Source organism: Petromyzon marinus, chromosome 61, assembly GCF_048934315.1.
Source record: "Petromyzon marinus isolate PM22_M1 ecotype Great Lakes invasive population chromosome 61, UKy_Petmar_22M1.pri1.0, whole genome shotgun sequence".
Taxonomy (NCBI): Eukaryota; Metazoa; Chordata; class Hyperoartia; order Petromyzontiformes; family Petromyzontidae; genus Petromyzon; species Petromyzon marinus.
Genome location: NC_133727.1, coordinates 10,896,742 through 10,916,859, shown reverse-complemented (window position 1 = coordinate 10,916,859; position 20,118 = coordinate 10,896,742). Strand labels below are relative to the sequence as shown.

Below are 20,118 nucleotides of genomic sequence, written 5' to 3'. Positions count from 1 at the left end.
GCACATTTTACAGTTTGTCATTGTGTAAAAAGAAGGCAGTTTATCACGGCGGGAATTGAACCGACGCCTCCTAGGAAAGTGGAGACTTAATTCGCTACCGTGGACCACCCAGCCCCCGTTACCAATGTTAGAAGCAATACCAGAAATAGCCAATGGGCATCGACACCAACAGCTTGTTGTGAATCTATTTTATTATTGTAGAATCTGATATTTTGCAAGTTGTTTTATGTAATAACAATATTTGGCAGCAGTGGGATCTGAATCCACACATCTGAAGAAACAGGTACGTAAATACGGTGCCTTAAATCGCTAGGCCGCGCTGCCTATTTCCCAAACACAACACCAGAAATGGCCAATGGGCACCATCACCAGTAGACAGTTTGGAAAGGATGGTATTATTGTACTGGCTAAAAACATTTTGCAGGTGTTTTTTCATTTTTAAATACGTTTTGGCAGTGGAGAGGCACGAACCTCACTCCTCAGATGAGATTGAAGCAAAAATCCAGCGTCTCACACCCCTCGGCCAAGCTATGTGGTCGTTGACGGCACAGCAACAAAAATGGCCAATGGACATCATCACCAGCATCTCGTCGGGAACTTATTTTAATCGTTTCGAAGCTAACACACATTTTGCTCGATATGATTTATATAAAACAAGCTGTGGCAGCGGTGGGATTTGAACCCACGCCTCCGAGGAGACTGGAGCCTTAATCCAGCGCCTTAGACCGCTCGGCCACGCTACCTAGTCGTTGACAGCAGCAACAGAAATCACCAATGTGCATCATCACCAAAAGCTCGTTTTAAAATTTGATTAAAATCGTCGTGGCTGAAGCACATTTTACAGTTTGTCATTGTGTAAAAAGAAGGCAGTTTATTACGGTGGGAATTGAACCCACGCCTCCTAGGAAAGTGGAGACTTAATTCGCTACCGTGGACCACCCAGCCCCCGTTACCAATGTTAGAAGCAATACCAGAAATAGCCAATGGGCATCGACACCAACAGCTTGTTGTGAATCTATTTTATTATTGTAGAATCTGAAAAACATATTTTGCAAGTTGTTTTATGTAATAACAATATTTGGCAGCAGTGGGATCTGAATCCACACATCTGAAGAAACAGGTACGTAAATACGGTGCCTTAAATCGCTAGGCCGCGCTGCCTATTTCCCAAACACAACATCAGAAATGGCCAATGGGCACCATCACCAGTAGACAGTTTGGAAAGGATGGTATTATTGTACTGGCTAAAAACATTTTGCAGGTGTTTTTTTCATTTTTAAATACGTTTTGGCAGTGGAGAGGCACGAACCTCACTCCTCAGATGAGAATGAAGCAAAAATCCAGCGTCTCACACCCCTCGTCCAAGCTATGTGGTCGTTGACGGCACAGCAACAAAAATGGCCAATGGACATCATCACCAGCATCTCGTCGGGAACTTATTTTAATCGTTTCGAAGCTAACACACATATTTTGCTGGTTGTGATTTATATAAAACAAGCTGTGGCAGCGGTGTGATTTGAACCCACGCCTCCGAGGAGACTGGAGCCTTAATCCAGCGCCTTAGACCGCTCGGCCACACTACCTAGTCGTTGCCAGCAGCAACAGAAATCACCAATGTGCATCATCACCAAAAGCTCGTTTTCAAATTTATTAAAATCGTCGTGGCTGAAGCACATTTTACAGTTTGTCATTGTGTAAAAAGAAGGCAGTTTATTACGGCGGGAATTGAACCCACGCCTCCTAGGAAAGTGGAGACTTAATTCGCTACCGTGGACAACCCAGCCCCCGTTACCAATGTTAGAAGCAATACCAGAAATAGCCAATGGGCATCGACACCAACAGCTTGTTGTGAATCTATTTTATTATTGTAGAATCTGAAAAACATATTTTGCAAGTTGTTTTATGTAATAACAATATTTGGCAGCAGTGGGATCTGAATCCACACATCTGAAGAAACAGGTACGTAAATACGGTGCCTTAAATCGCTAGGCCGCGCTGCCTATTTCCCAAACACAACACCAGAAATGGCCAATGGGCACCATCACCAGTAGACAGTTTGGAAAGGATGGTATTATTGTACTGGCTAAAAACATTTTGCAGGTGTTTTTTCATTTTTAAATACGTTTTGGCAGTGGAGAGGCACGAACCTCACTCCTCAGATGAGAATGAAGCAAAAATCCAGCGTCTCACACCCCTCGGCCAAGCTATGTGGTCGTTGACGGCACAGCAACAAAAATGGCCAATGGACATCATCACCAGCATCTCGTCGGGAACTTATTTTAATCGTTTCGAAGCTAACACACATTTTGCTCGTTGTGATTTATATAAAACAAGCTGTGGCAGCGGTGGGATTTGAACCCACGCCTCCGAGGAGACTGGAGCCTTAATCCAGCGCCTTAGACCGCTCGGCCACGCTACCTAGTCGTTGACAGCAGCAACAGAAATCACCAATGTGCATCATCACCAAAAGCTCGTTTTAAAATTTGATTAAAATCGTCGTGGCTGAAGCACATTTTACAGTTTGTCATTGTGTAAAAAGAAGGCAGTTTATTACGGTGGGAATTGAACCCACGCCTCCTAGGAAAGTGGAGACTTAATTCGCTACCGTGGACCACCCAGCCCCCGTTACCAATGTTAGAAGCAATACCAGAAATAGCCAATGGGCATCGACACCAACAGCTTGTTGTGAATCTATTTTATTATTGTAGAATCTGAAAAACATATTTTGCAAGTTGTTTTATGTAATAACAATATTTGGCAGCAGTGGGATCTGAATCCACACATCTGAAGAAACAGGTACGTAAATACGGTGCCTTAAATCGCTAGGCCGCGCTGCCTATTTCCCAAACACAACATCAGAAATGGCCAATGGGCACCATCACCAGTAGACAGTTTGGAAAGGATGGTATTATTGTACTGGCTAAAAACATTTTGCAGGTGTTTTTTTCATTTTTAAATACGTTTTGGCAGTGGAGAGGCACGAACCTCACTCCTCAGATGAGAATGAAGCAAAAATCCAGCGTCTCACACCCCTCGTCCAAGCTATGTGGTCGTTGACGGCACAGCAACAAAAATGGCCAATGGACATCATCACCAGCATCTCGTCGGGAACTTATTTTAATCGTTTCGAAGCTAACACACATATTTTGCTGGTTGTGATTTATATAAAACAAGCTGTGGCAGCGGTGTGATTTGAACCCACGCCTCCGAGGAGACTGGAGCCTTAATCCAGCGCCTTAGACCGCTCGGCCACGCTACCTAGTCGTTGCCAGCAGCAACAGAAATCACCAATGTGCATCATCACCAAAAGCTCGTTTTCAAATTTATTAAAATCGTCGTGGCTGAAGCACATTTTACAGTTTGTCATTGTGTAAAAAGAAGGCAGTTTATTACGGCGGGAATTGAACCCACGCCTCCTAGGAAAGTGGAGACTTAATTCGCTACCGTGGACAACCCAGCCCCCGTTACCAATGTTAGAAGCAATACCAGAAATAGCTAATGGGCATCGACACCAACAGCTTGTTGTGAATCTATTTTATTATTGTAGAATCTGAAAAACATATTTTGCAAGTTGTTTTATGTAATAACAATATTTGGCAGCAGTGGGATCTGAATCCACACATCTGAAGAAACAGGTACGTAAATACAGTGCCTTAAATCGCTAGGCCGCGCTGCCTATTTCCCAAACACAACACCAGAAATGGCCAATGGGCACCATCACCAGTAGACAGTTTGGAAAGGATGGTATTATTGTACTGGCTAAAAACATTTTGCAGGTGTTTTTTCATTTTTAAATACGTTTTGGCAGTGGAGAGGCACGAACCTCACTCCTCAGATGAGAATGAAGCAAAAATCCAGCGTCTCACACCCCTCGGCCAAGCTATGTGGTCGTTGACGGCACAGCAACAAAAATGGCCAATGGACATCATCACCAGCATCTCGTCGGGAACTTATTTTAATCGTTTCGAAGCTAACACACATATTTTGCTGGTTGTGATTTATATAAAACAAGCTGTGGCAGCGGTGTGATTTGAACCCACGCCTCCGAGGAGACTGGAGCCTTAATCCAGCGCCTTAGACCGCTCGGCCACGCTACCTAGTCGTTGACAGCAGCAACAGAAATCACCAATGCGCATCATCACCAAAAGCTCGTTTTAAAATTTGATTAAAATCGTCGTGGCTGAAGCACATTTTACAGTTTGTCATTGTGTAAAAAGAAGGCAGTTTATCACGGCGGGAATTGAACCGACGCCTCCTAGGAAAGTGGAGACTTAATTCGCTACCGTGGACCACCCAGCCCCCGTTACCAATGTTAGAAGCAATACCAGAAATAGCCAATGGGCATCGACACCAACAGCTTGTTGTGAATCTTTTATTATTGTAGAATCTGAAAAACATATTTTGCAAGTTGTTTTATGTAATAACAATATTTGGCAGCAGTGGGATCTGAATCCACACATCTGAAGAAACAGGTACGTAAATACGGTGCCTTAAATCTCTAGGCCGTGCTGCCTATTTCCCAAACACAACACCAGAAATGGCCAATGGGCACCATCACCAGTAGACAGTTTGGAAAGGATGGTATTATTGTACTGGCTAAAAACATTTTGCAGGTGTTTTTTCATTTTTAAATACGTTTTGGCAGTGGAGAGGCACGAACCTCACTCCTCAGATGAGAATGAAGCAAAAATCCAGCGTCTCACACCACTCGGCCAAGCTATGTGGTCGTTGACGGCACAGCAACAAAAATGGCCAATGGACATCATCACCAGCATCTCGTCGGGAACTTATTTTAATCGTTTCGAAGCTAACACACATATTTTGCTGGTTGTGATTTAAATAAAACAAGCTGTGGCAGCGGTGGGATTTGAACCCACGCCTCCGAGGAGACTGGAGCCTTAATCCAGCGCCTTAGACCGCTCGGCCACGCTACCTAGTCGTTGACAGCAGCAACAGAAATCACCAATGCGCATCATCACCAAAAGCTCGTTTTAAAATTTGATTAAAATCGTCGTGGCTGAAGCACATTTTACAGTTTGTCATTGTGTAAAAAGAAGGCAGTTTATTACGGCGGGAATTGAACCCACGCCTCCTAGGAAAGTGGAGACTTAATTCGCTACCGTGGACAACCCAGCCCCCGTTACCAATGTTAGAAGCAATACCAGAAATAGCCAATGGGCATCGACACCAACAGCTTGTTGTGAATCTATTTTATTATTGTAGAATCTGAAAAACATATTTTGCAAGTTGTTTTATGTAATAACAATATTTGGCAGCAGTGGGATCTGAATCCACACATCTGAAGAAACAGGTACGTAAATACGGTGCCTTAAATCGCTAGGCCGCGCTGCCTATTTCCCAAACACAACACCAGAAATGGCCAATGGGCACCATCACCAGTAGACAGTTTGGAAAGGATGGTATTATTGTACTGGCTAAAAACATTTTGCAGGTGTTTTTTCATTTTTAAATACGTTTTGGCAGTGGAGAGGCACGAACCTCACTCCTCAGATGAGAATGAAGCAAAAATCCAGCGTCTCACACCCCTCGGCCAAGCTATGTGGTCGTTGACGGCACAGCAACAAAAATGGCCAATGGACATCATCACCAGCATCTCGTCGGGAACTTATTTTAATCGTTTCGAAGCTAACACACATTTTGCTCGTTGTGATTTATATAAAACAAGCTGTGGCAGCGGTGGGATTTGAACCCACGCCTCCGAGGAGACTGGAGCCTTAATCCAGCGCCTTAGACCGCTCGGCCACGCTACCTAGTCGTTGACAGCAGCAACAGAAATCACCAATGCGCATTATCACCAAAAGCTCGTTTTAAAATTTGATTAAAATCGTCGTGGCTGAAGCACATTTTACAGTTTGTCATTGTGTAAAAAGAAGGCAGTTTATTACGGTGGGAATTGAACCCACGCCTCCTAGGAAAGTGGAGACTTAATTCGCTACCGTGGACCACCCAGCCCCCGTTACCAATGTTAGAAGCAATACCAGAAATAGCCAATGGGCATCGACACCAACAGCTTGTTGTGAATCTATTTTATTATTGTAGAATCTGAAAAACATATTTTGCAAGTTGTTTTATGTAATAACAATATTTGGCAGCAGTGGGATCTGAATCCACACATCTGAAGAAACAGGTACGTAAATACGGTGCCTTAAATCGCTAGGCCGCGCTGCCTATTTCCCAAACACAACATCAGAAATGGCCAATGGGCACCATCACCAGTAGACAGTTTGGAAAGGATGGTATTATTGTACTGGCTAAAAACATTTTGCAGGTGTTTTTTTCATTTTTAAATACGTTTTGGCAGTGGAGAGGCACGAACCTCACTCCTCAGATGAGAATGAAGCAAAAATCCAGCGTCTCACACCCCTCGTCCAAGCTATGTGGTCGTTGACGGCACAGCAACAAAAATGGCCAATGGACATCATCATCAGCATCTCGTCGGGAACTTATTTTAATCGTTTCGAAGCTAACACACATATTTTGCTGGTTGTGATTTATATAAAACAAGCTGTGGCAGCGGTGTGATTTGAACCCACGCCTCCGAGGAGACTGGAGCCTTAATCCAGCGCCTTAGACCGCTCGGCCACGCTACCTAGTCGTTGACAGCAGCAACAGAAATCACCAATGCGCATCATCACCAAAAGCTCGTTTTAAAATTTGATTAAAATCGTCGTGGCTGAAGCACATTTTACAGTTTGTCATTGTGTAAAAAGAAGGCAGTTTATTACGGCGGGAATTGAACCCACGCCTCCTAGGAAAGTGGAGACTTAATTCGCTACCGTGGGCCACCCAGCCCCCGTTACCAATGTTAGAAGCAATACCAGAAATAGCCAATGGGCATCGACACCAACAGCTTGTTGTGAATCTTTTATTATTGTAGAATCTGAAAAACATATTTTGCAAGTTGTTTTATGTAATAACAATATTTGGCAGCAGTGGGATCTGAATCCACACATCTGAAGAAACAGGTACGTAAATACGGTGCCTTAAATCTCTAGGCCGTGCTGCCTATTTCCCAAACACAACACCAGAAATGGCCAATGGGCACCATCACCAGTAGACAGTTTGGAAAGGATGGTATTATTGTACTGGCTAAAAACATTTTGCAGGTGTTTTTTCATTTTTAAATACGTTTTGGCAGTGGAGAGGCACGAACCTCACTCCTCAGATGAGAATGAAGCAAAAATCCAGCGTCTCACACCACTCGGCCAAGCTATGTGGTCGTTGACGGCACAGCAACAAAAATGGCCAATGGACATCATCACCAGCATCTCGTCGGAAACTTATTTTAATTGTTTCGAAGCTAACACACATATTTTGCTGGTTGTGATTTATATAAAACAAGCTGTGGCAGCGGTGGGATTTGAACCCACGCCTCCGAGGAGACTGGAGCCTTAATCCTGTGCCTTAGACCGCTCGGCCACGCTACCTAGTCGTTGACAGCAGCAACAGAAATCACCAATGTGCATCATCACCAAAAGCTCGTTTTAAAATTTGATTAAAATCGTCGTGGCTGAAGCACATTTTACAGTTTGTCATTGTGTAAAAAGAAGGCAGTTTATTACGGCGGGAATTGAACCCACGCCTCCTAGGAAAGTGGAGACTTAATTCGCTACCGTGGACCACCCAGCCCCCGTTACCAATGTTAGAAGCAATACCAGAAATAGCCAATGGGCATCGACACCAACAGCTTGTTGTGAATCTATTTTATTATTGTAGAATCTGAAAAACATATTTTGCAAGTTGTTTTATGTAATAACAATATTTGGCAGCAGTGGGATCTGAATCCACACATCTGAAGAAACAGGTACGTAAATACAGTGCCTTAAATCGCTAGGCCGCGCTGCCTATTTCCCAAACACAACACCAGAAATGGCCAATAGGCACCATCACCAGTAGACAGTTTGGAAAGGATGGTATTATTGTACTGGCTAAAAACATTTTGCAGGTATTTTTTCATTTTTAAATACGTTTTGGCAGTGGAGAGGCACGAACCTCACTCCTCAGATGAGAATGAAGCAAAAATCCAGCGTCTCACACCCCTCGGCCAAGCTATGTGGTCGTTGACGGCACAGCAACAAAAATGGCCAATGGACATCATCACCAGCATCTCGTCGGGAACTTATTTTAATCGTTTCGAAGCTAACACACATATTTTGCTGGTTGTGATTTAAATAAAACAAGCTGTGGCAGCGGTGGGATTTGAACCCACGCCTCCGAGGAGACTGGAGCCTTAATCCAGCGCCTTAGACCGCTCGGCCACGCTACCTAGTCGTTGACAGCAGCAACAGAAATCACCAATGCGCATCATCACCAAAAGCTCGTTTTAAAATTTGATTAAAATCGTCGTGGCTGAAGCACATTTTACAGTTTGTCATTGTGTAAAAAGAAGGCAGTTTATTACGGCGGGAATTGAACCCACGCCTCCTAGGAAAGTGGAGACTTAATTCGCTACCGTGGGCCACCCAGCCCCCGTTACCAATGTTAGAAGCAATACCAGAAATAGCCAATGGGCATCGACACCAACAGCTTGTTGTGAATCTTTTATTATTGTAGAATCTGAAAAACATATTTTGCAAGTTGTTTTATGTAATAACAATATTTGGCAGCAGTGGGATCTGAATCCACACATCTGAAGAAACAGGTACGTAAATACAGTGCCTTAAATCGCTAGGCCGCGCTGCCTATTTCCCAAACACAACACCAGAAATGGCCAATGGGCACCATCACCAGTAGACAGTTTGGAAAGGATGGTATTATTGTACTGGCTAAAAACATTTTGCAGGTTTTTTTTTCATTTTTAAATACGTTTTGGCAGTGGAGAGGCACGAACCTCACTCCTCAGATGAGAATGAAGCAAAAATCCAGCGTCTCACACCACTCGGCCAAGCTATGTGGTCGTTGACGACACAGCAACAAAAATGGCCAATGGACATCATCATCAGCATCTCGTCGGGAACTTATTTTAATCGTTTCGAAGCTAACACACATATTTTGCTGGTTGTGATTTATATAAAACAAGCTGTGGCAGCAGTGGGATTTGAACCCACGCCTCCGAGGAGACTGGAGCCTTAATCCAGCGCCTTCGACCGCTCGGCCACGCTACCTAGTCGTTGACAGCAGCAACAGAAATCACCAATGCGCATCATCACCAAAAGCTCGTTTTAAAATTTGATTAAAATCGTCGTGGCTGAAGCACATTTTACAGTTTGTCATTGTGTAAAAAGAAGGCAGTTTATTACGGCGGGAATTGAACCCACGCCTCCTAGGAAAGTGGAGACTTAATTCGCTACCATGGGCCACCCAGCCCCCGTTACCAATGTTAGAAGCAATACCAGAAATAGCCAATGGGCATCGACACCAACAGCTTGTTGTGAATCTTTTATTATTGTAGAATCTGAAAAACATATTTTGCAAGTTGTTTTATGTAATAACAATATTTGGCAGCAGTGGGATCTGAATCCACACATCTGAAGAAACAGGTACGTAAATACGGTGCCTTAAATCTCTAGGCCGTGCTGCCTATTTCCCAAACACAACACCAGAAATGGCCAATGGGCACCGTCACCAGTAGACAGTTTGGAAAGGATGGTATTATTGTACTGGCTAAAAACATTTTGCAGGTGTTTTTTCATTTTTAAATACGTTTTGGCAGTGGAGAGGCACGAACCTCACTCCTCAGATGAGAATGAAGCAAAAATCCAGCGTCTCACACCACTCGGCCAAGCTATGTGGTCGTTGACGGCACAGCAACAAAAATGGCCAATGGACATCATCACCAGCATCTCGTCGGAAACTTATTTTAATTGTTTCGAAGCTAACACACATATTTTGCTGGTTGTGATTTATATAAAACAAGCTGTGGCAGCGGGGGGATTTGAACCCACGCCTCCGAGGAGACTGGAGCCTTAATCCTGTGCCTTAGACCGCTCCGCCACGCTACCTAGTCGTTGACAGCAGCAACAGAAATCACCAATGCGCATCATCACCAAAAGCTCGTTTTAAAATTTGATTAAAATCGTCGTGGCTGAAGCACATTTTACAGTTTGTCATTGTGTAAAAAGAAGGCAGTTTATTACGGCGGGAATTGAACCCACGCCTCCTAGGAAAGTGGAGACTTAATTCGCTACCGTGGACCACCCAGCCCCCGTTACCAATGTTAGAAGCAATACCAGAAATAGCCAATGGGCATCGACACCAACAGCTTGTTGTGAATCTATTTTATTATTGTAGAATCTGAAAAATATATTTTGCAAGTTGTTTTATGTAATAACAATATTTGGCAGCAGTGGGATCTGAATCCACACATCTGAAGAAACAGGTACGTAAATACAGTGCCTTAAATCGCTAGGCCGCGCTGCCTATTTCCCAAACACAACACCAGAAATGGCCAATGGGCACCATCACCAGTAGACAGTTTGGAAAGGATGGTATTATTGTACTGGCTAAAAACATTTTGCAGGTTTTTTTTCATTTTTAAATACGTTTTGGCAGTGGAGAGGCACGAACCTCACTCCTCAGATGAGAATGAAGCAAAAATCCAGCGTCTCACACCACTCGGCCAAGCTATGTGGTCGTTGACGACACAGCAACAAAAATTGCCAATGGACATCATCATCAGCATCTCGTCGGGAACTTATTTTAATCGTTTCGAAGCTAACACACATATTTTGCTGGTTGTGATTTATATAAAACAAGCTGTGGCAGCAGTGGGATTTGAACCCACGCCTCCGAGGAGACTGGAGCCTTAATCCAGCGCCTTAGACCGCTTGGCCACGCTACCTAGTCGTTGACAGCAGCAACAGAAATCACCAATGCGCATCATCACCAAAAGCTCGTTTTAAAATTTGATTAAAATCGTCGTGGCTGAAGCACATTTTACATTTTGTCATTGTGTAAAAAGAAGGCAGTTTATTACGGCGGGAATTGAACCCACGCCTCCTAGGAAAGTGGAGACTTAATTCGCTACCGTGGACCACCCAGCCCCCGTTACCAATGTTAGAAGCAATACCAGAAATAGCCAATGGGCATCGACACCAACAGCTTGTTGTGAATCTATTTTATTATTGTAGAATCTGAAAAACATATTTTGCAAGTTGTTTTATGTAATAACAATATTTGGCAGCAGTGGGATCTGAATCCACACATCTGAAGAAACAGGTACGTAAATACAGTGCCTTAAATCGCTAGGCCGCGCTGCCTATTTCCCAAACACAACACCAGAAATGGCCAATAGGCACCATCACCAGTAGACAGTTTGGAAAGGATGGTATTATTGTACTGGCTAAAAACATTTTGCAGGTATTTTTTCATTTTTAAATACGTTTTGGCAGTGGAGAGGCACGAACCTCACTCCTCAGATGAGAATGAAGCAAAAATCCAGCGTCTCACACCCCTCGGCCAAGCTATGTGGTCGTTGACGGCACAGCAACAAAAATGGCCAATGGACATCATCACCAGCATCTCGTCGGGAACTTATTTTAATCGTTTCGAAGCTAACACACATATTTTGCTGGTTGTGATTTATATAAAACAAGCTGTGGCAGCGGTGGGATTTGAACCCACGCCTCCGAGGAGACTGGAGCCTTAATCCAGCGCCTTAGACCGCTTGGCCACGCTACCTAGTCGTTGACAGCAGCAACAGAAATCACCAATGCGCATCATCACCAAAAGCTCGTTTTAAAATTTGATTAAAATCGTCGTGGCTGAAGCACATTTTACAGTTTGTCATTGTGTAAAAAGAAGGCAGTTTATTACGGCGGGAATTGAACCCACGCCTCCTAGGAAAGTGGAGACTTAATTCGCTACCGTGGGCCACCCAGCCCCCGTTACCAATGTTAGAAGCAATACCAGAAATAGCCAATGGGCATCGACACCAACAGCTTGTTGTGAATCTTTTATTATTGTAGAATCTGAAAAACATATTTTGCAAGTTGTTTTATGTAATAACAATATTTGGCAGCAGTGGGATCTGAATCCACACATCTGAAGAAACAGGTACGTAAATACAGTGCCTTAAATCGCTAGGCCGCGCTGCCTATTTCCCAAACACAACACCAGAAATGGCCAATGGGCACCATCACCAGTAGACAGTTTGGAAAGGATGGTATTATTGTACTGGCTAAAAACATTTTGCAGGTTTTTTTTCATTTTTAAATACGTTTTGGCAGTGGAGAGGCACGAACCTCACTACTCAGATGAGAATGAAGCAAAAATCCAGCGTCTCACACCACTCGGCCAAGCTATGTGGTCGTTGACGACACAGCAACAAAAATGGCCAATGGACATCATCATCAGCATCTCGTGCGGAACTTATTTTAATCGTTTCGAAGCTAACACACATATTTTGCTGGTTGTGATTTATATAAAACAAGCTGTGGCAGCAGTGGGATTTGAACCCACGCCTCCGAGGAGACTGGAGCCTTAATCCAGCGCCTTAGACCGCTTGGCCACGCTACCTAGTCGTTGACAGCAGCAACAGAAATCACCAATGCGCATCATCACCAAAAGCTCGTTTTAAAATTTGATTAAAATCGTCGTGGCTGAAGCACATTTTACAGTTTGTCATTGTGTAAAAAGAAGGCAGTTTATTACCGCGGGAATTGAACCCACGCCTCCTAGGAAAGTGGAGACTTAATTCGCTACCGTGGACCACCCAGCCCCCGTTACCAATGTTAGAAGCAATACCAGAAATAGCCAATGGGCATCGACACCAACAGCTTGTTGTGAATCTCTTTTATTATTGTAGAATCTGAAAAACATATTTTGCAAGTTGTTTTATGTAATAATAATATTTGGCAGCAGTGGGATCTGAATCCACACATCTGAAGAAACAGGTACGTAAATACGGTGCCTTAAATCGCTAGGCCGCGCTGCCTATTTCCCAAACACAACACCAGAAATGGCCAATGGGCACCATCACCAGTAGACAGTTTGGAAAGGATGGTATTATTGTACTGGCTAAAAACATTTTGCAGGTGTTTTTTTCATTTTTAAATACGTTTTGGCAGTGGAGAGGCACGAACCTCACTCCTCAGATGAGAATGAAGCAAAAATCCAGCGTCTCACACCACTCGGCCAAGCTATGTGGTCGTTGACGGCACAGCAACAAAAATGGCCAATGGACATCATCACCAGCATCTCGTCGGGAACTTATTTTAATCGTTTCGAAGCTAACACACATATTTTGCTGGTTGTGATTTATATAAAACAAGCTGTGGCAGCGGTGGGATTTGAACCAATGCCTCCGAGGAGACTGGAGCCTTAATCCAGCGCCTTAGACCGCTCGGCCACGCTACCTAGTCGTTGACAGGAGCAACAGAAATCACCAATGCGCATAATCACCAAAAGCTCGTTTTAAAATTTGATTAAAATCGTCGTGGCTGAAGCACATTTTACAGTTTGTCATTTTGTAAAAAGAAGGCAGTTTATTACGGCCGGAATTGAACCCACGCCTCCTAAGAAAGTGGAGGCTTAATTCGCTACCGTGGACCACCCAGCCCCCGTTACCAATGTTAGAAGCAATACCAGAAATAGCCAATGGGCATCGACACCAACAGCTTGTTGTGAATCTATTTTATTATTGTAGAATCTGAAAAACATATTTTGCAAGTTGTTTTATGTAATAACAATATTTGGCAGCAGTGGGATCTGAATCCACACATCTGAAGAAACAGGTACGTAAATACAGTGCCTTAAATCGCTAGGCCGCGCTGCCTATTTCCCAAACACAACACCAGAAATGGCCAATGGGCACCATCACCAGTAGACAGTTTGGAAAGGATGGTATTATTGTACTGGCTAAAAACATTTTGCAGGTGTTTTTTCATTTTTAAATACGTTTTGGCAGTGGAGAGGCACGAACCTCACTCCTCAGATGAGAATGAAGCAAAAATCCAGCGTCTCACACCACTCGGCCAAGCTATGTGGTCGTTGACGACACAGCAATAAAAATGGCCAATGGACATCATCACCAGCATCTCGTCGGGAACTTATTTTAATCGTTTCGAAGCTAACACACATATTTTGCTGGTTGTGATTTATATAAAACAAGCTGTGGCAGCGGTGGGATTTGAACCCACGCCTCCGAGGAGACTGGAGCCTTAATCCAGCGCCTTAGACCGCTCGGCCACGCTACCTAGTCGTTGACAGCAGCAACAGAAATCACCAATGCGCATCATCGCCAAAAGCTCGTGTTAAAATTTGATTAAAATCTTCGTGGCTGAAGCACATTTTATAGTTTGTCATTTTGTAAAAAGAAGGCAGTTTATTATGGCGGGAATTGAACCCACGCCTCCTAAGAAAGTGGAGGCTTAATTCGCTACCGTGGACCACCCAGCCCCCGTTACCAATGTTAGAAGCAATACCAGAAATAGCCAATGGGCATCGACACCAACAGCTTGTTGTGAATCTATTTTATTATTGTAGAATCTGAAAAACATATTTTGCAAGTTGTTTTATGTAATAACAATATTTGGCAGCAGTGGGATCTGAATCCACAAATCTGAAGAAACAGGTACGTAAATACGGTGCCTTAAATCGCTAGGCCGCGCTGCCTATTTCCCAAACACAACACCAGAAATGGCCAATAGGCACCATCACCAGTAGACAGTTTGGAAAGGATGGTATTATTGTACTGGCTAAAAACATTTTGCAGGTGTTTTTTTCATTTTTAAATACGTTTTGGCAGTGGAGAGGCACGAACCTCACTCCTCAGATGAGAATGAAGCAGAAATCCAGCGTCTCACACCACTCGGCCAAGCTATGTGGTCGTTGACGGCACAGCAACAAAAATGGCCAATGGACATCATCACCAACATCTCGTCGGGAACTTTTTTTAATCGTTTCGAAGCTAACACACGTATTTTGCTGGTTGTGAGTTATATAAAACAAGCTGTGGCAGCGGTGGGATTTGAACCCACGCCTCCGAGGAGACTGGAGCCTTAATCCAGCGCCTTAGACCGCTCGGCCACGCTACCTAGTCGTTGACATCAGCATCAGAAATCACCAATGCGCATCATCACCAAAAGCTCGTTTTAAAATTTGATTATAATCGTCGTGGCTGAAGCACATTTTACAGTTTGTCATTGTGTAAAAAGGAGGCAGTTTATTACGGCGGGAATTGAACCCACGCCTCCTAGGAATGTGGAGACTTAATTCGCTACCGTGGACCACCCAGCCCCCGTTACCAATGTTAGAAGCAATACCAGAAATAGCCAATGGGCATCGACACCAACAGCTTGTTGTGAATCTATTTTATTATTGTAGAATCTGAAAAACATATTTTGCAAGTTGTTTTATGTAATAACAATATTTGGCAGCAGTGGGATCTGAATCCACACATCTGAAGAAACAGGTACGTAAATACAGTGCCTTAAATCGCTAGGCCGCGCTGCCTATTTCCCAAACACAACACCAGAAATGGCCAATAGGCACCATCACCAGTAGACAGTTTGGAAAGGATGGTATTATTGTACTGGCTAAAAACATTTTGCAGGTGTTTTTTTTTTCATTTTTAAATACGTTTTGGCAGTGTAGAGGCACGAACATCACTCCTCAGATGAGTATGAAGCAAAAATCCAGCGTCTCACACCACTCGGCCAAGCTATGCGGTCGTTGACGGCACAGCAACAAAAACGGCCAATGGACATCATCACCAGCATCTCGTCGGGAACTTATTTTAATCGTTTCGAAGCTAACACACATATTTTGCTGGTTGTGATTTATATGAAACAAGCTGTGGCAGCAGTGGGATTTGAACCCACGCCTCCGAGGAGACTGGAGCCTTAATCCAGTGCCTTAGACTGCTCGACCACGCTACCTAGTCGTTGACAGCAGCAACAGAAATCACCAATGAGCATCATCACCATAAGCTCATGTTAAAATTTGATTAAAATCTTCGTGGCTGAAGCACATTTTATAGTTTGTCATTTTGTAAAAAGAAAGCAGTTTATTACGGCAGGAATTGAACCCACGCCTCCTAAGAAAGTGGAGGCTTAATTCTCTACCGTGGACCACCCAGCCCCCGTTACCAATGTTAGAAGCAATACCAGAAATAGCCAATGGGCATCGACACCAACAGCTTGTTGTGAATCTATTTTATTATTGTAAAATCTGAAAAACATATTTTGCAAGTTGTTTTATGTAATAACAATATTTGGCAGCAGTGGGATCTGAATCCACACATCTGAAGAAACAGGTACGTAAATACCGTGCCTTAAATCGCTAGGCCGCGCTGCCTATTTCCCAAACACAACACCAGAAATGGCCAATGGGCACCATCACCAGTAGACAGTTTGGAAAGGATGGTATTATTGTACTGGCTAAAAACATTTTGCAGGTGTTTTTTCATTTTTAAATACGTTTTGGCAGTGGAGAGGCACGAACCTCACTCCTCAGATGAGAATGAAGCAAAAATCCAGCGTCTCACACCACTCGGCCAAGCTATGTGGTCGTTGACGGCACAGCAACAAAAATGGCCAATCGACATCATCACCAGCATCTCGTCGGGAACTTATTTTAATCGTTTCAAAGCTAACACACATATTTTGCTGGATGTGATTTATATAAAACAAGCCGTGGCAGCGGTGGGATTTGAACCCACGCCTCCGAGGAGACTGGAACCTTAATCCAGCGCCTTAGACCGCTCGGCCACGCTACCTAGTCGTTGACCGCAGCAACAGAAATCACCAATGAGCATCATCACCAAAAGCTCGTGTTAAAATTTGATTAAAATCTTCGTGGCTGAAGCACATTTTATAGTTTGTCATTTTGTAAAAAGAAGGCAGTTTATTACGGCGGGAATTGAACCCACGCCTCCTAAGAAAGTGGAGGCTTAATTCGCTACCGTGGACCACCCAGCCCCCGTTACCAATGTTAGAAGCAATACCAGAAATAGCCAATGGGCATCGACACCAACAGCTTGTTGTGAAACTTTTTTATTCTTGTAGAATCGGAAAAACATTTTGCAAGAAGTGTTTTATGTAAAAACAATATTTGGGAGCAGTGGGATCTGAATCCACACATCTGAAGAAACAGGTACGTAAATACCGTGCCTTAAATCGCTAGGCCGCGCTGCCTATTTCCCAAACACAACACCAGAAATGGCCAATGGGCACCATCACCAGTAGACAGTTTGGAAAGGATGGTATTATTGTACTGGCTAAAAACATTTTGCAGGTGTTTTTTCATTTTTAAATACGTTTTGGCAGTGGAGAGGCACGAACCTCACTCCTCAGATGAGAATGAAGCAAAAATCCAGCGTCTCACACCACTTGGCCAAGCTATGTGGTCGTTGACGGCACAGCAACAAAAATGGCCAATGGACATCATTACCAGCATCTCGTCGGGAACTTATTTTAATCGTTTCGAAGCTAACACACATATTTTGCTGGTTGTGATTTATATAAAACAAGCTGTGGCAGCAGTGGGATTTGAACCCACGCCTCCGAGGAGACTGGAGCCTTAATCCAGCGCCTTAGCCTGCTCGACCACGCTACCTAGTCATTGACCACAGCAACAGAAATCACCAATGAGCATCATCACCATAAGCTCGTGTTAAAATTTGATTAAAATCTTCGTGGCTGAAGCACATTTTATAGTTTGTCATTTTGTAAAAAGAAGGCAGTTTATTACGGCAGGAATTGAACCCACGCCTCCGAAGAAAGTGGAGGCTTAATTCTCTACCGTGGACCACCCAGCCCCCGTTACCAATGTTAGAAGCAATACCAGAAATAGCCAATGGGCATCGACACCAACAGCTTGTTGTGAATCTATTTTATTATTGTAGAATCTGAAAAACATATTTTGCAAGTTGTTTTATGTAATAACAATATTTGGCAGCAGTGGGATCTGAATCCACACATCTGAAGAAACAGGTACGTAAATACCGTGCCTTAAATCGCTAGGCCGCGCTGCCTATTTCCCAAACACAACACCAGAAATGGCCAATGGGCACGATCACCAGTAGACAGTTTGGAAAGGATGGTATTATTGTACTGGCAAAAACATTTTGCAGGTGTTTTTTCATATTTTTAATACGTTTTGGCAGTGGAGAGGCACGAACCTCACTCCTCAGATGAGAATGAAGCAAAAATCCAGCGTCTCACACCACTCGGCCAAGCTATGTGGTCGTTGACGGCACAGCAACAAAAATGGCCAATGGACATCATCACCAGCATCTCGTCGGGAACTTATTTTAATCGTTTCGAAGCTAACACACATATTTTGCTGGTTGTGATTTATATGAATCAAGCTGTGGCAGCGGTGGGATTTGAACCCACGCCTCCGAGGAGACTGGAGCCTTAATCCAGCGCCTTAGACCGCTCGGCCACGCTACCTAGTCGTTGACAGCAGCAACAAAAATCACCAATGCGTATCATCACCAAAAGCTCGTTTTAAAATTTGATTAAAATCGTCGTGGCTGAAGCACATTTTACAGTTTGTCATTGTGTAAAAAGAAGGCAGTTTATTACGGCGGGAATTGAACCCACGCCTCCTAGGAAAGTGGAGACTTAATTCGCTACCGTGGACCACCCAGCCCCCGTTACCAATGTTAGAAGCAATACCAGAAATAGCCAATGGGCATCGACACCAACAGCTTGTTGTGAAACTATTTTATTCTTGTAGAATCGGAAAAACATTTTGCAAGAAGTGTTTTATGTAATAACAATATTTGGCAGCAGTGGGATCTGAATCCACACATCTGAAGAAACAGGTACGTAAACGCAGTGCCTTAAATCGCTAGGCCGCGCTGCCTATTTCCCAAACACAACACCAGAAATGGCCAATGGGCACCATCACCAGTAGACAGTTTGGAAAGGATGGTATTATTGTACTGGCTAAAAACATTTTGCAGGTGTTTTTACATTTTTAAATACGTTTTGGCAGTGGAGAGGCACGAACCTCACTCCTCAGATGAGAATGAAGCAAAAATCCAGCGTCTCACACCACTCGGCCAAGCTATGTGGTCGTTGACTGCACAGCAACAAAAATGGCCAATGGACATCATCACCAGCATCTCGTCGGGAACTTATTTTAATCGTTTCGAAGCTAACACACATATTTTGCTGGTTGTGATTTATATGAATCAAGCTGTTGCAGCAGTGGGATTTGAACCCACGCCTCCGAGGAGACTGGAGCGTTAATCCAGCGCCTTAGACCGCTCGGCCACGCTACCTAGTCGTTGACAACAGCAACAAAAATCACCAATGCGCATCATCACCAAAAGCTCGTTTTAAAATTTGATTAAAATCGTCGTGGCTGAAGCACATTTTACAGTTTGTCATTGTGTAAAAAGAAGGCAGTTTATTACGGCGGGAATTGAACCCACGCCTCCTAGGAAAGTGGAGACTTAATTCGCTACCGTGGACCACCCAGCCCCCGTTACCAATGTTAGAAGCAATACCAGAAATAGCCAATGGGCATCGACACCAACAGCTTGTTGTGAATCTATTTTATTATTGTAGAATCTGAAAAACATATTTTGCAAGTTGTTTTATGTAATAACAATATTTGGCAGCAGTGGGATCTGAATCCACACATCTGTAGAAACAGGTACGTAAATACAGTGCCTTAAATCGCTAGGCCGCGCTGCCTATTTCCCAAACACAACACCAGAAATGGCCAATGGGCACCATCACCAGTAGACAGTTTGGAAAGGATGGTATTATTGTACTGGCTAAAAACATTTTGCAGGTGTTTTTTCATTTTTAAATACGTTTTGGCAGTGGAGAGGCACGAACCTCACTCCTCAGATGAGAATGAAGCAAAAATCCAGCGTCTCACACCACTCGGCCAAGCTATGTGGTCGTTGACGGCACAGCAACAAAAATGGACAATGGACATCATCACCAGCATCTCGTCGGGAACTTATTTTAATCGTTTCGAAGCTAACACACATATTTTGCTGGTTGTGATTTATTTAAAACAAGCTGTGGCAGCGGTGGGATTTGAACCCACGCCTCCGAGGAGACTGGAGCCTTAATCCAGCGCCTTAGACCGCTCGGCCACTCTACCTAGTCGTTGACAGCAGCAACAAAAATCACCAATGCGTATCATCACCAAAAGCTCGTTTTAAAATTTGATTAAAATCGTCGTGGC

At 43.7% G+C, this 20,118-nt stretch overlaps 22 non-coding genes across 22 annotated transcripts; all 22 read right to left on the bottom strand.

The window, feature by feature from the left end:
• Nucleotides 1–661: 661 nt before the first annotated feature.
• Nucleotides 662–743, bottom strand: TRNAL-AAG (transfer RNA leucine (anticodon AAG)). Its single transcript has one exon. It is a non-coding gene; the product is annotated as a tRNA-Leu (tRNA).
• A 758-nt stretch (nt 744–1,501) lies between these two features.
• On the bottom strand, nt 1,502–1,583 carry TRNAL-AAG (transfer RNA leucine (anticodon AAG)). Its single transcript has one exon. It is a non-coding gene; the product is annotated as a tRNA-Leu (tRNA).
• Nucleotides 1,584–2,337: 754 nt separating this feature from the next.
• Nucleotides 2,338–2,419, bottom strand: TRNAL-AAG (transfer RNA leucine (anticodon AAG)). Its single transcript has one exon. It is a non-coding gene; the product is annotated as a tRNA-Leu (tRNA).
• A 758-nt stretch (nt 2,420–3,177) lies between these two features.
• On the bottom strand, nt 3,178–3,259 carry TRNAL-AAG (transfer RNA leucine (anticodon AAG)). Its single transcript has one exon. It is a non-coding gene; the product is annotated as a tRNA-Leu (tRNA).
• Nucleotides 3,260–4,015: 756 nt separating this feature from the next.
• On the bottom strand, nt 4,016–4,097 carry TRNAL-AAG (transfer RNA leucine (anticodon AAG)). The gene has a single exon. It is a non-coding gene; the product is annotated as a tRNA-Leu (tRNA).
• Nucleotides 4,098–4,852: 755 nt separating this feature from the next.
• Nucleotides 4,853–4,934, bottom strand: TRNAL-AAG (transfer RNA leucine (anticodon AAG)). The gene has a single exon. It is a non-coding gene; the product is annotated as a tRNA-Leu (tRNA).
• Nucleotides 4,935–5,689: 755 nt separating this feature from the next.
• On the bottom strand, nt 5,690–5,771 carry TRNAL-AAG (transfer RNA leucine (anticodon AAG)). Its single transcript has one exon. It is a non-coding gene; the product is annotated as a tRNA-Leu (tRNA).
• A 758-nt stretch (nt 5,772–6,529) lies between these two features.
• TRNAL-AAG (transfer RNA leucine (anticodon AAG)) lies at nt 6,530–6,611 on the bottom strand. The gene has a single exon. It is a non-coding gene; the product is annotated as a tRNA-Leu (tRNA).
• Nucleotides 6,612–7,366: 755 nt separating this feature from the next.
• TRNAL-AAG (transfer RNA leucine (anticodon AAG)) lies at nt 7,367–7,448 on the bottom strand. The gene has a single exon. It is a non-coding gene; the product is annotated as a tRNA-Leu (tRNA).
• A 757-nt stretch (nt 7,449–8,205) lies between these two features.
• On the bottom strand, nt 8,206–8,287 carry TRNAL-AAG (transfer RNA leucine (anticodon AAG)). Its single transcript has one exon. It is a non-coding gene; the product is annotated as a tRNA-Leu (tRNA).
• Nucleotides 8,288–9,043: 756 nt separating this feature from the next.
• Nucleotides 9,044–9,125, bottom strand: TRNAL-AAG (transfer RNA leucine (anticodon AAG)). The gene has a single exon. It is a non-coding gene; the product is annotated as a tRNA-Leu (tRNA).
• Nucleotides 9,126–10,719: 1,594 nt separating this feature from the next.
• Nucleotides 10,720–10,801, bottom strand: TRNAL-AAG (transfer RNA leucine (anticodon AAG)). The gene has a single exon. It is a non-coding gene; the product is annotated as a tRNA-Leu (tRNA).
• A 757-nt stretch (nt 10,802–11,558) lies between these two features.
• On the bottom strand, nt 11,559–11,640 carry TRNAL-AAG (transfer RNA leucine (anticodon AAG)). Its single transcript has one exon. It is a non-coding gene; the product is annotated as a tRNA-Leu (tRNA).
• Nucleotides 11,641–12,395: 755 nt separating this feature from the next.
• Nucleotides 12,396–12,477, bottom strand: TRNAL-AAG (transfer RNA leucine (anticodon AAG)). Its single transcript has one exon. It is a non-coding gene; the product is annotated as a tRNA-Leu (tRNA).
• A 758-nt stretch (nt 12,478–13,235) lies between these two features.
• Nucleotides 13,236–13,317, bottom strand: TRNAL-AAG (transfer RNA leucine (anticodon AAG)). The gene has a single exon. It is a non-coding gene; the product is annotated as a tRNA-Leu (tRNA).
• A 757-nt stretch (nt 13,318–14,074) lies between these two features.
• TRNAL-AAG (transfer RNA leucine (anticodon AAG)) lies at nt 14,075–14,156 on the bottom strand. Its single transcript has one exon. It is a non-coding gene; the product is annotated as a tRNA-Leu (tRNA).
• A 758-nt stretch (nt 14,157–14,914) lies between these two features.
• Nucleotides 14,915–14,996, bottom strand: TRNAL-AAG (transfer RNA leucine (anticodon AAG)). The gene has a single exon. It is a non-coding gene; the product is annotated as a tRNA-Leu (tRNA).
• A 761-nt stretch (nt 14,997–15,757) lies between these two features.
• On the bottom strand, nt 15,758–15,839 carry TRNAL-AAG (transfer RNA leucine (anticodon AAG)). Its single transcript has one exon. It is a non-coding gene; the product is annotated as a tRNA-Leu (tRNA).
• A 757-nt stretch (nt 15,840–16,596) lies between these two features.
• On the bottom strand, nt 16,597–16,678 carry TRNAL-AAG (transfer RNA leucine (anticodon AAG)). Its single transcript has one exon. It is a non-coding gene; the product is annotated as a tRNA-Leu (tRNA).
• A 757-nt stretch (nt 16,679–17,435) lies between these two features.
• Nucleotides 17,436–17,517, bottom strand: TRNAL-AAG (transfer RNA leucine (anticodon AAG)). Its single transcript has one exon. It is a non-coding gene; the product is annotated as a tRNA-Leu (tRNA).
• A 757-nt stretch (nt 17,518–18,274) lies between these two features.
• On the bottom strand, nt 18,275–18,356 carry TRNAL-AAG (transfer RNA leucine (anticodon AAG)). Its single transcript has one exon. It is a non-coding gene; the product is annotated as a tRNA-Leu (tRNA).
• Nucleotides 18,357–19,952: 1,596 nt separating this feature from the next.
• Nucleotides 19,953–20,034, bottom strand: TRNAL-AAG (transfer RNA leucine (anticodon AAG)). The gene has a single exon. It is a non-coding gene; the product is annotated as a tRNA-Leu (tRNA).
• Between the last annotated feature and the right edge of the window lie 84 nt (nt 20,035–20,118).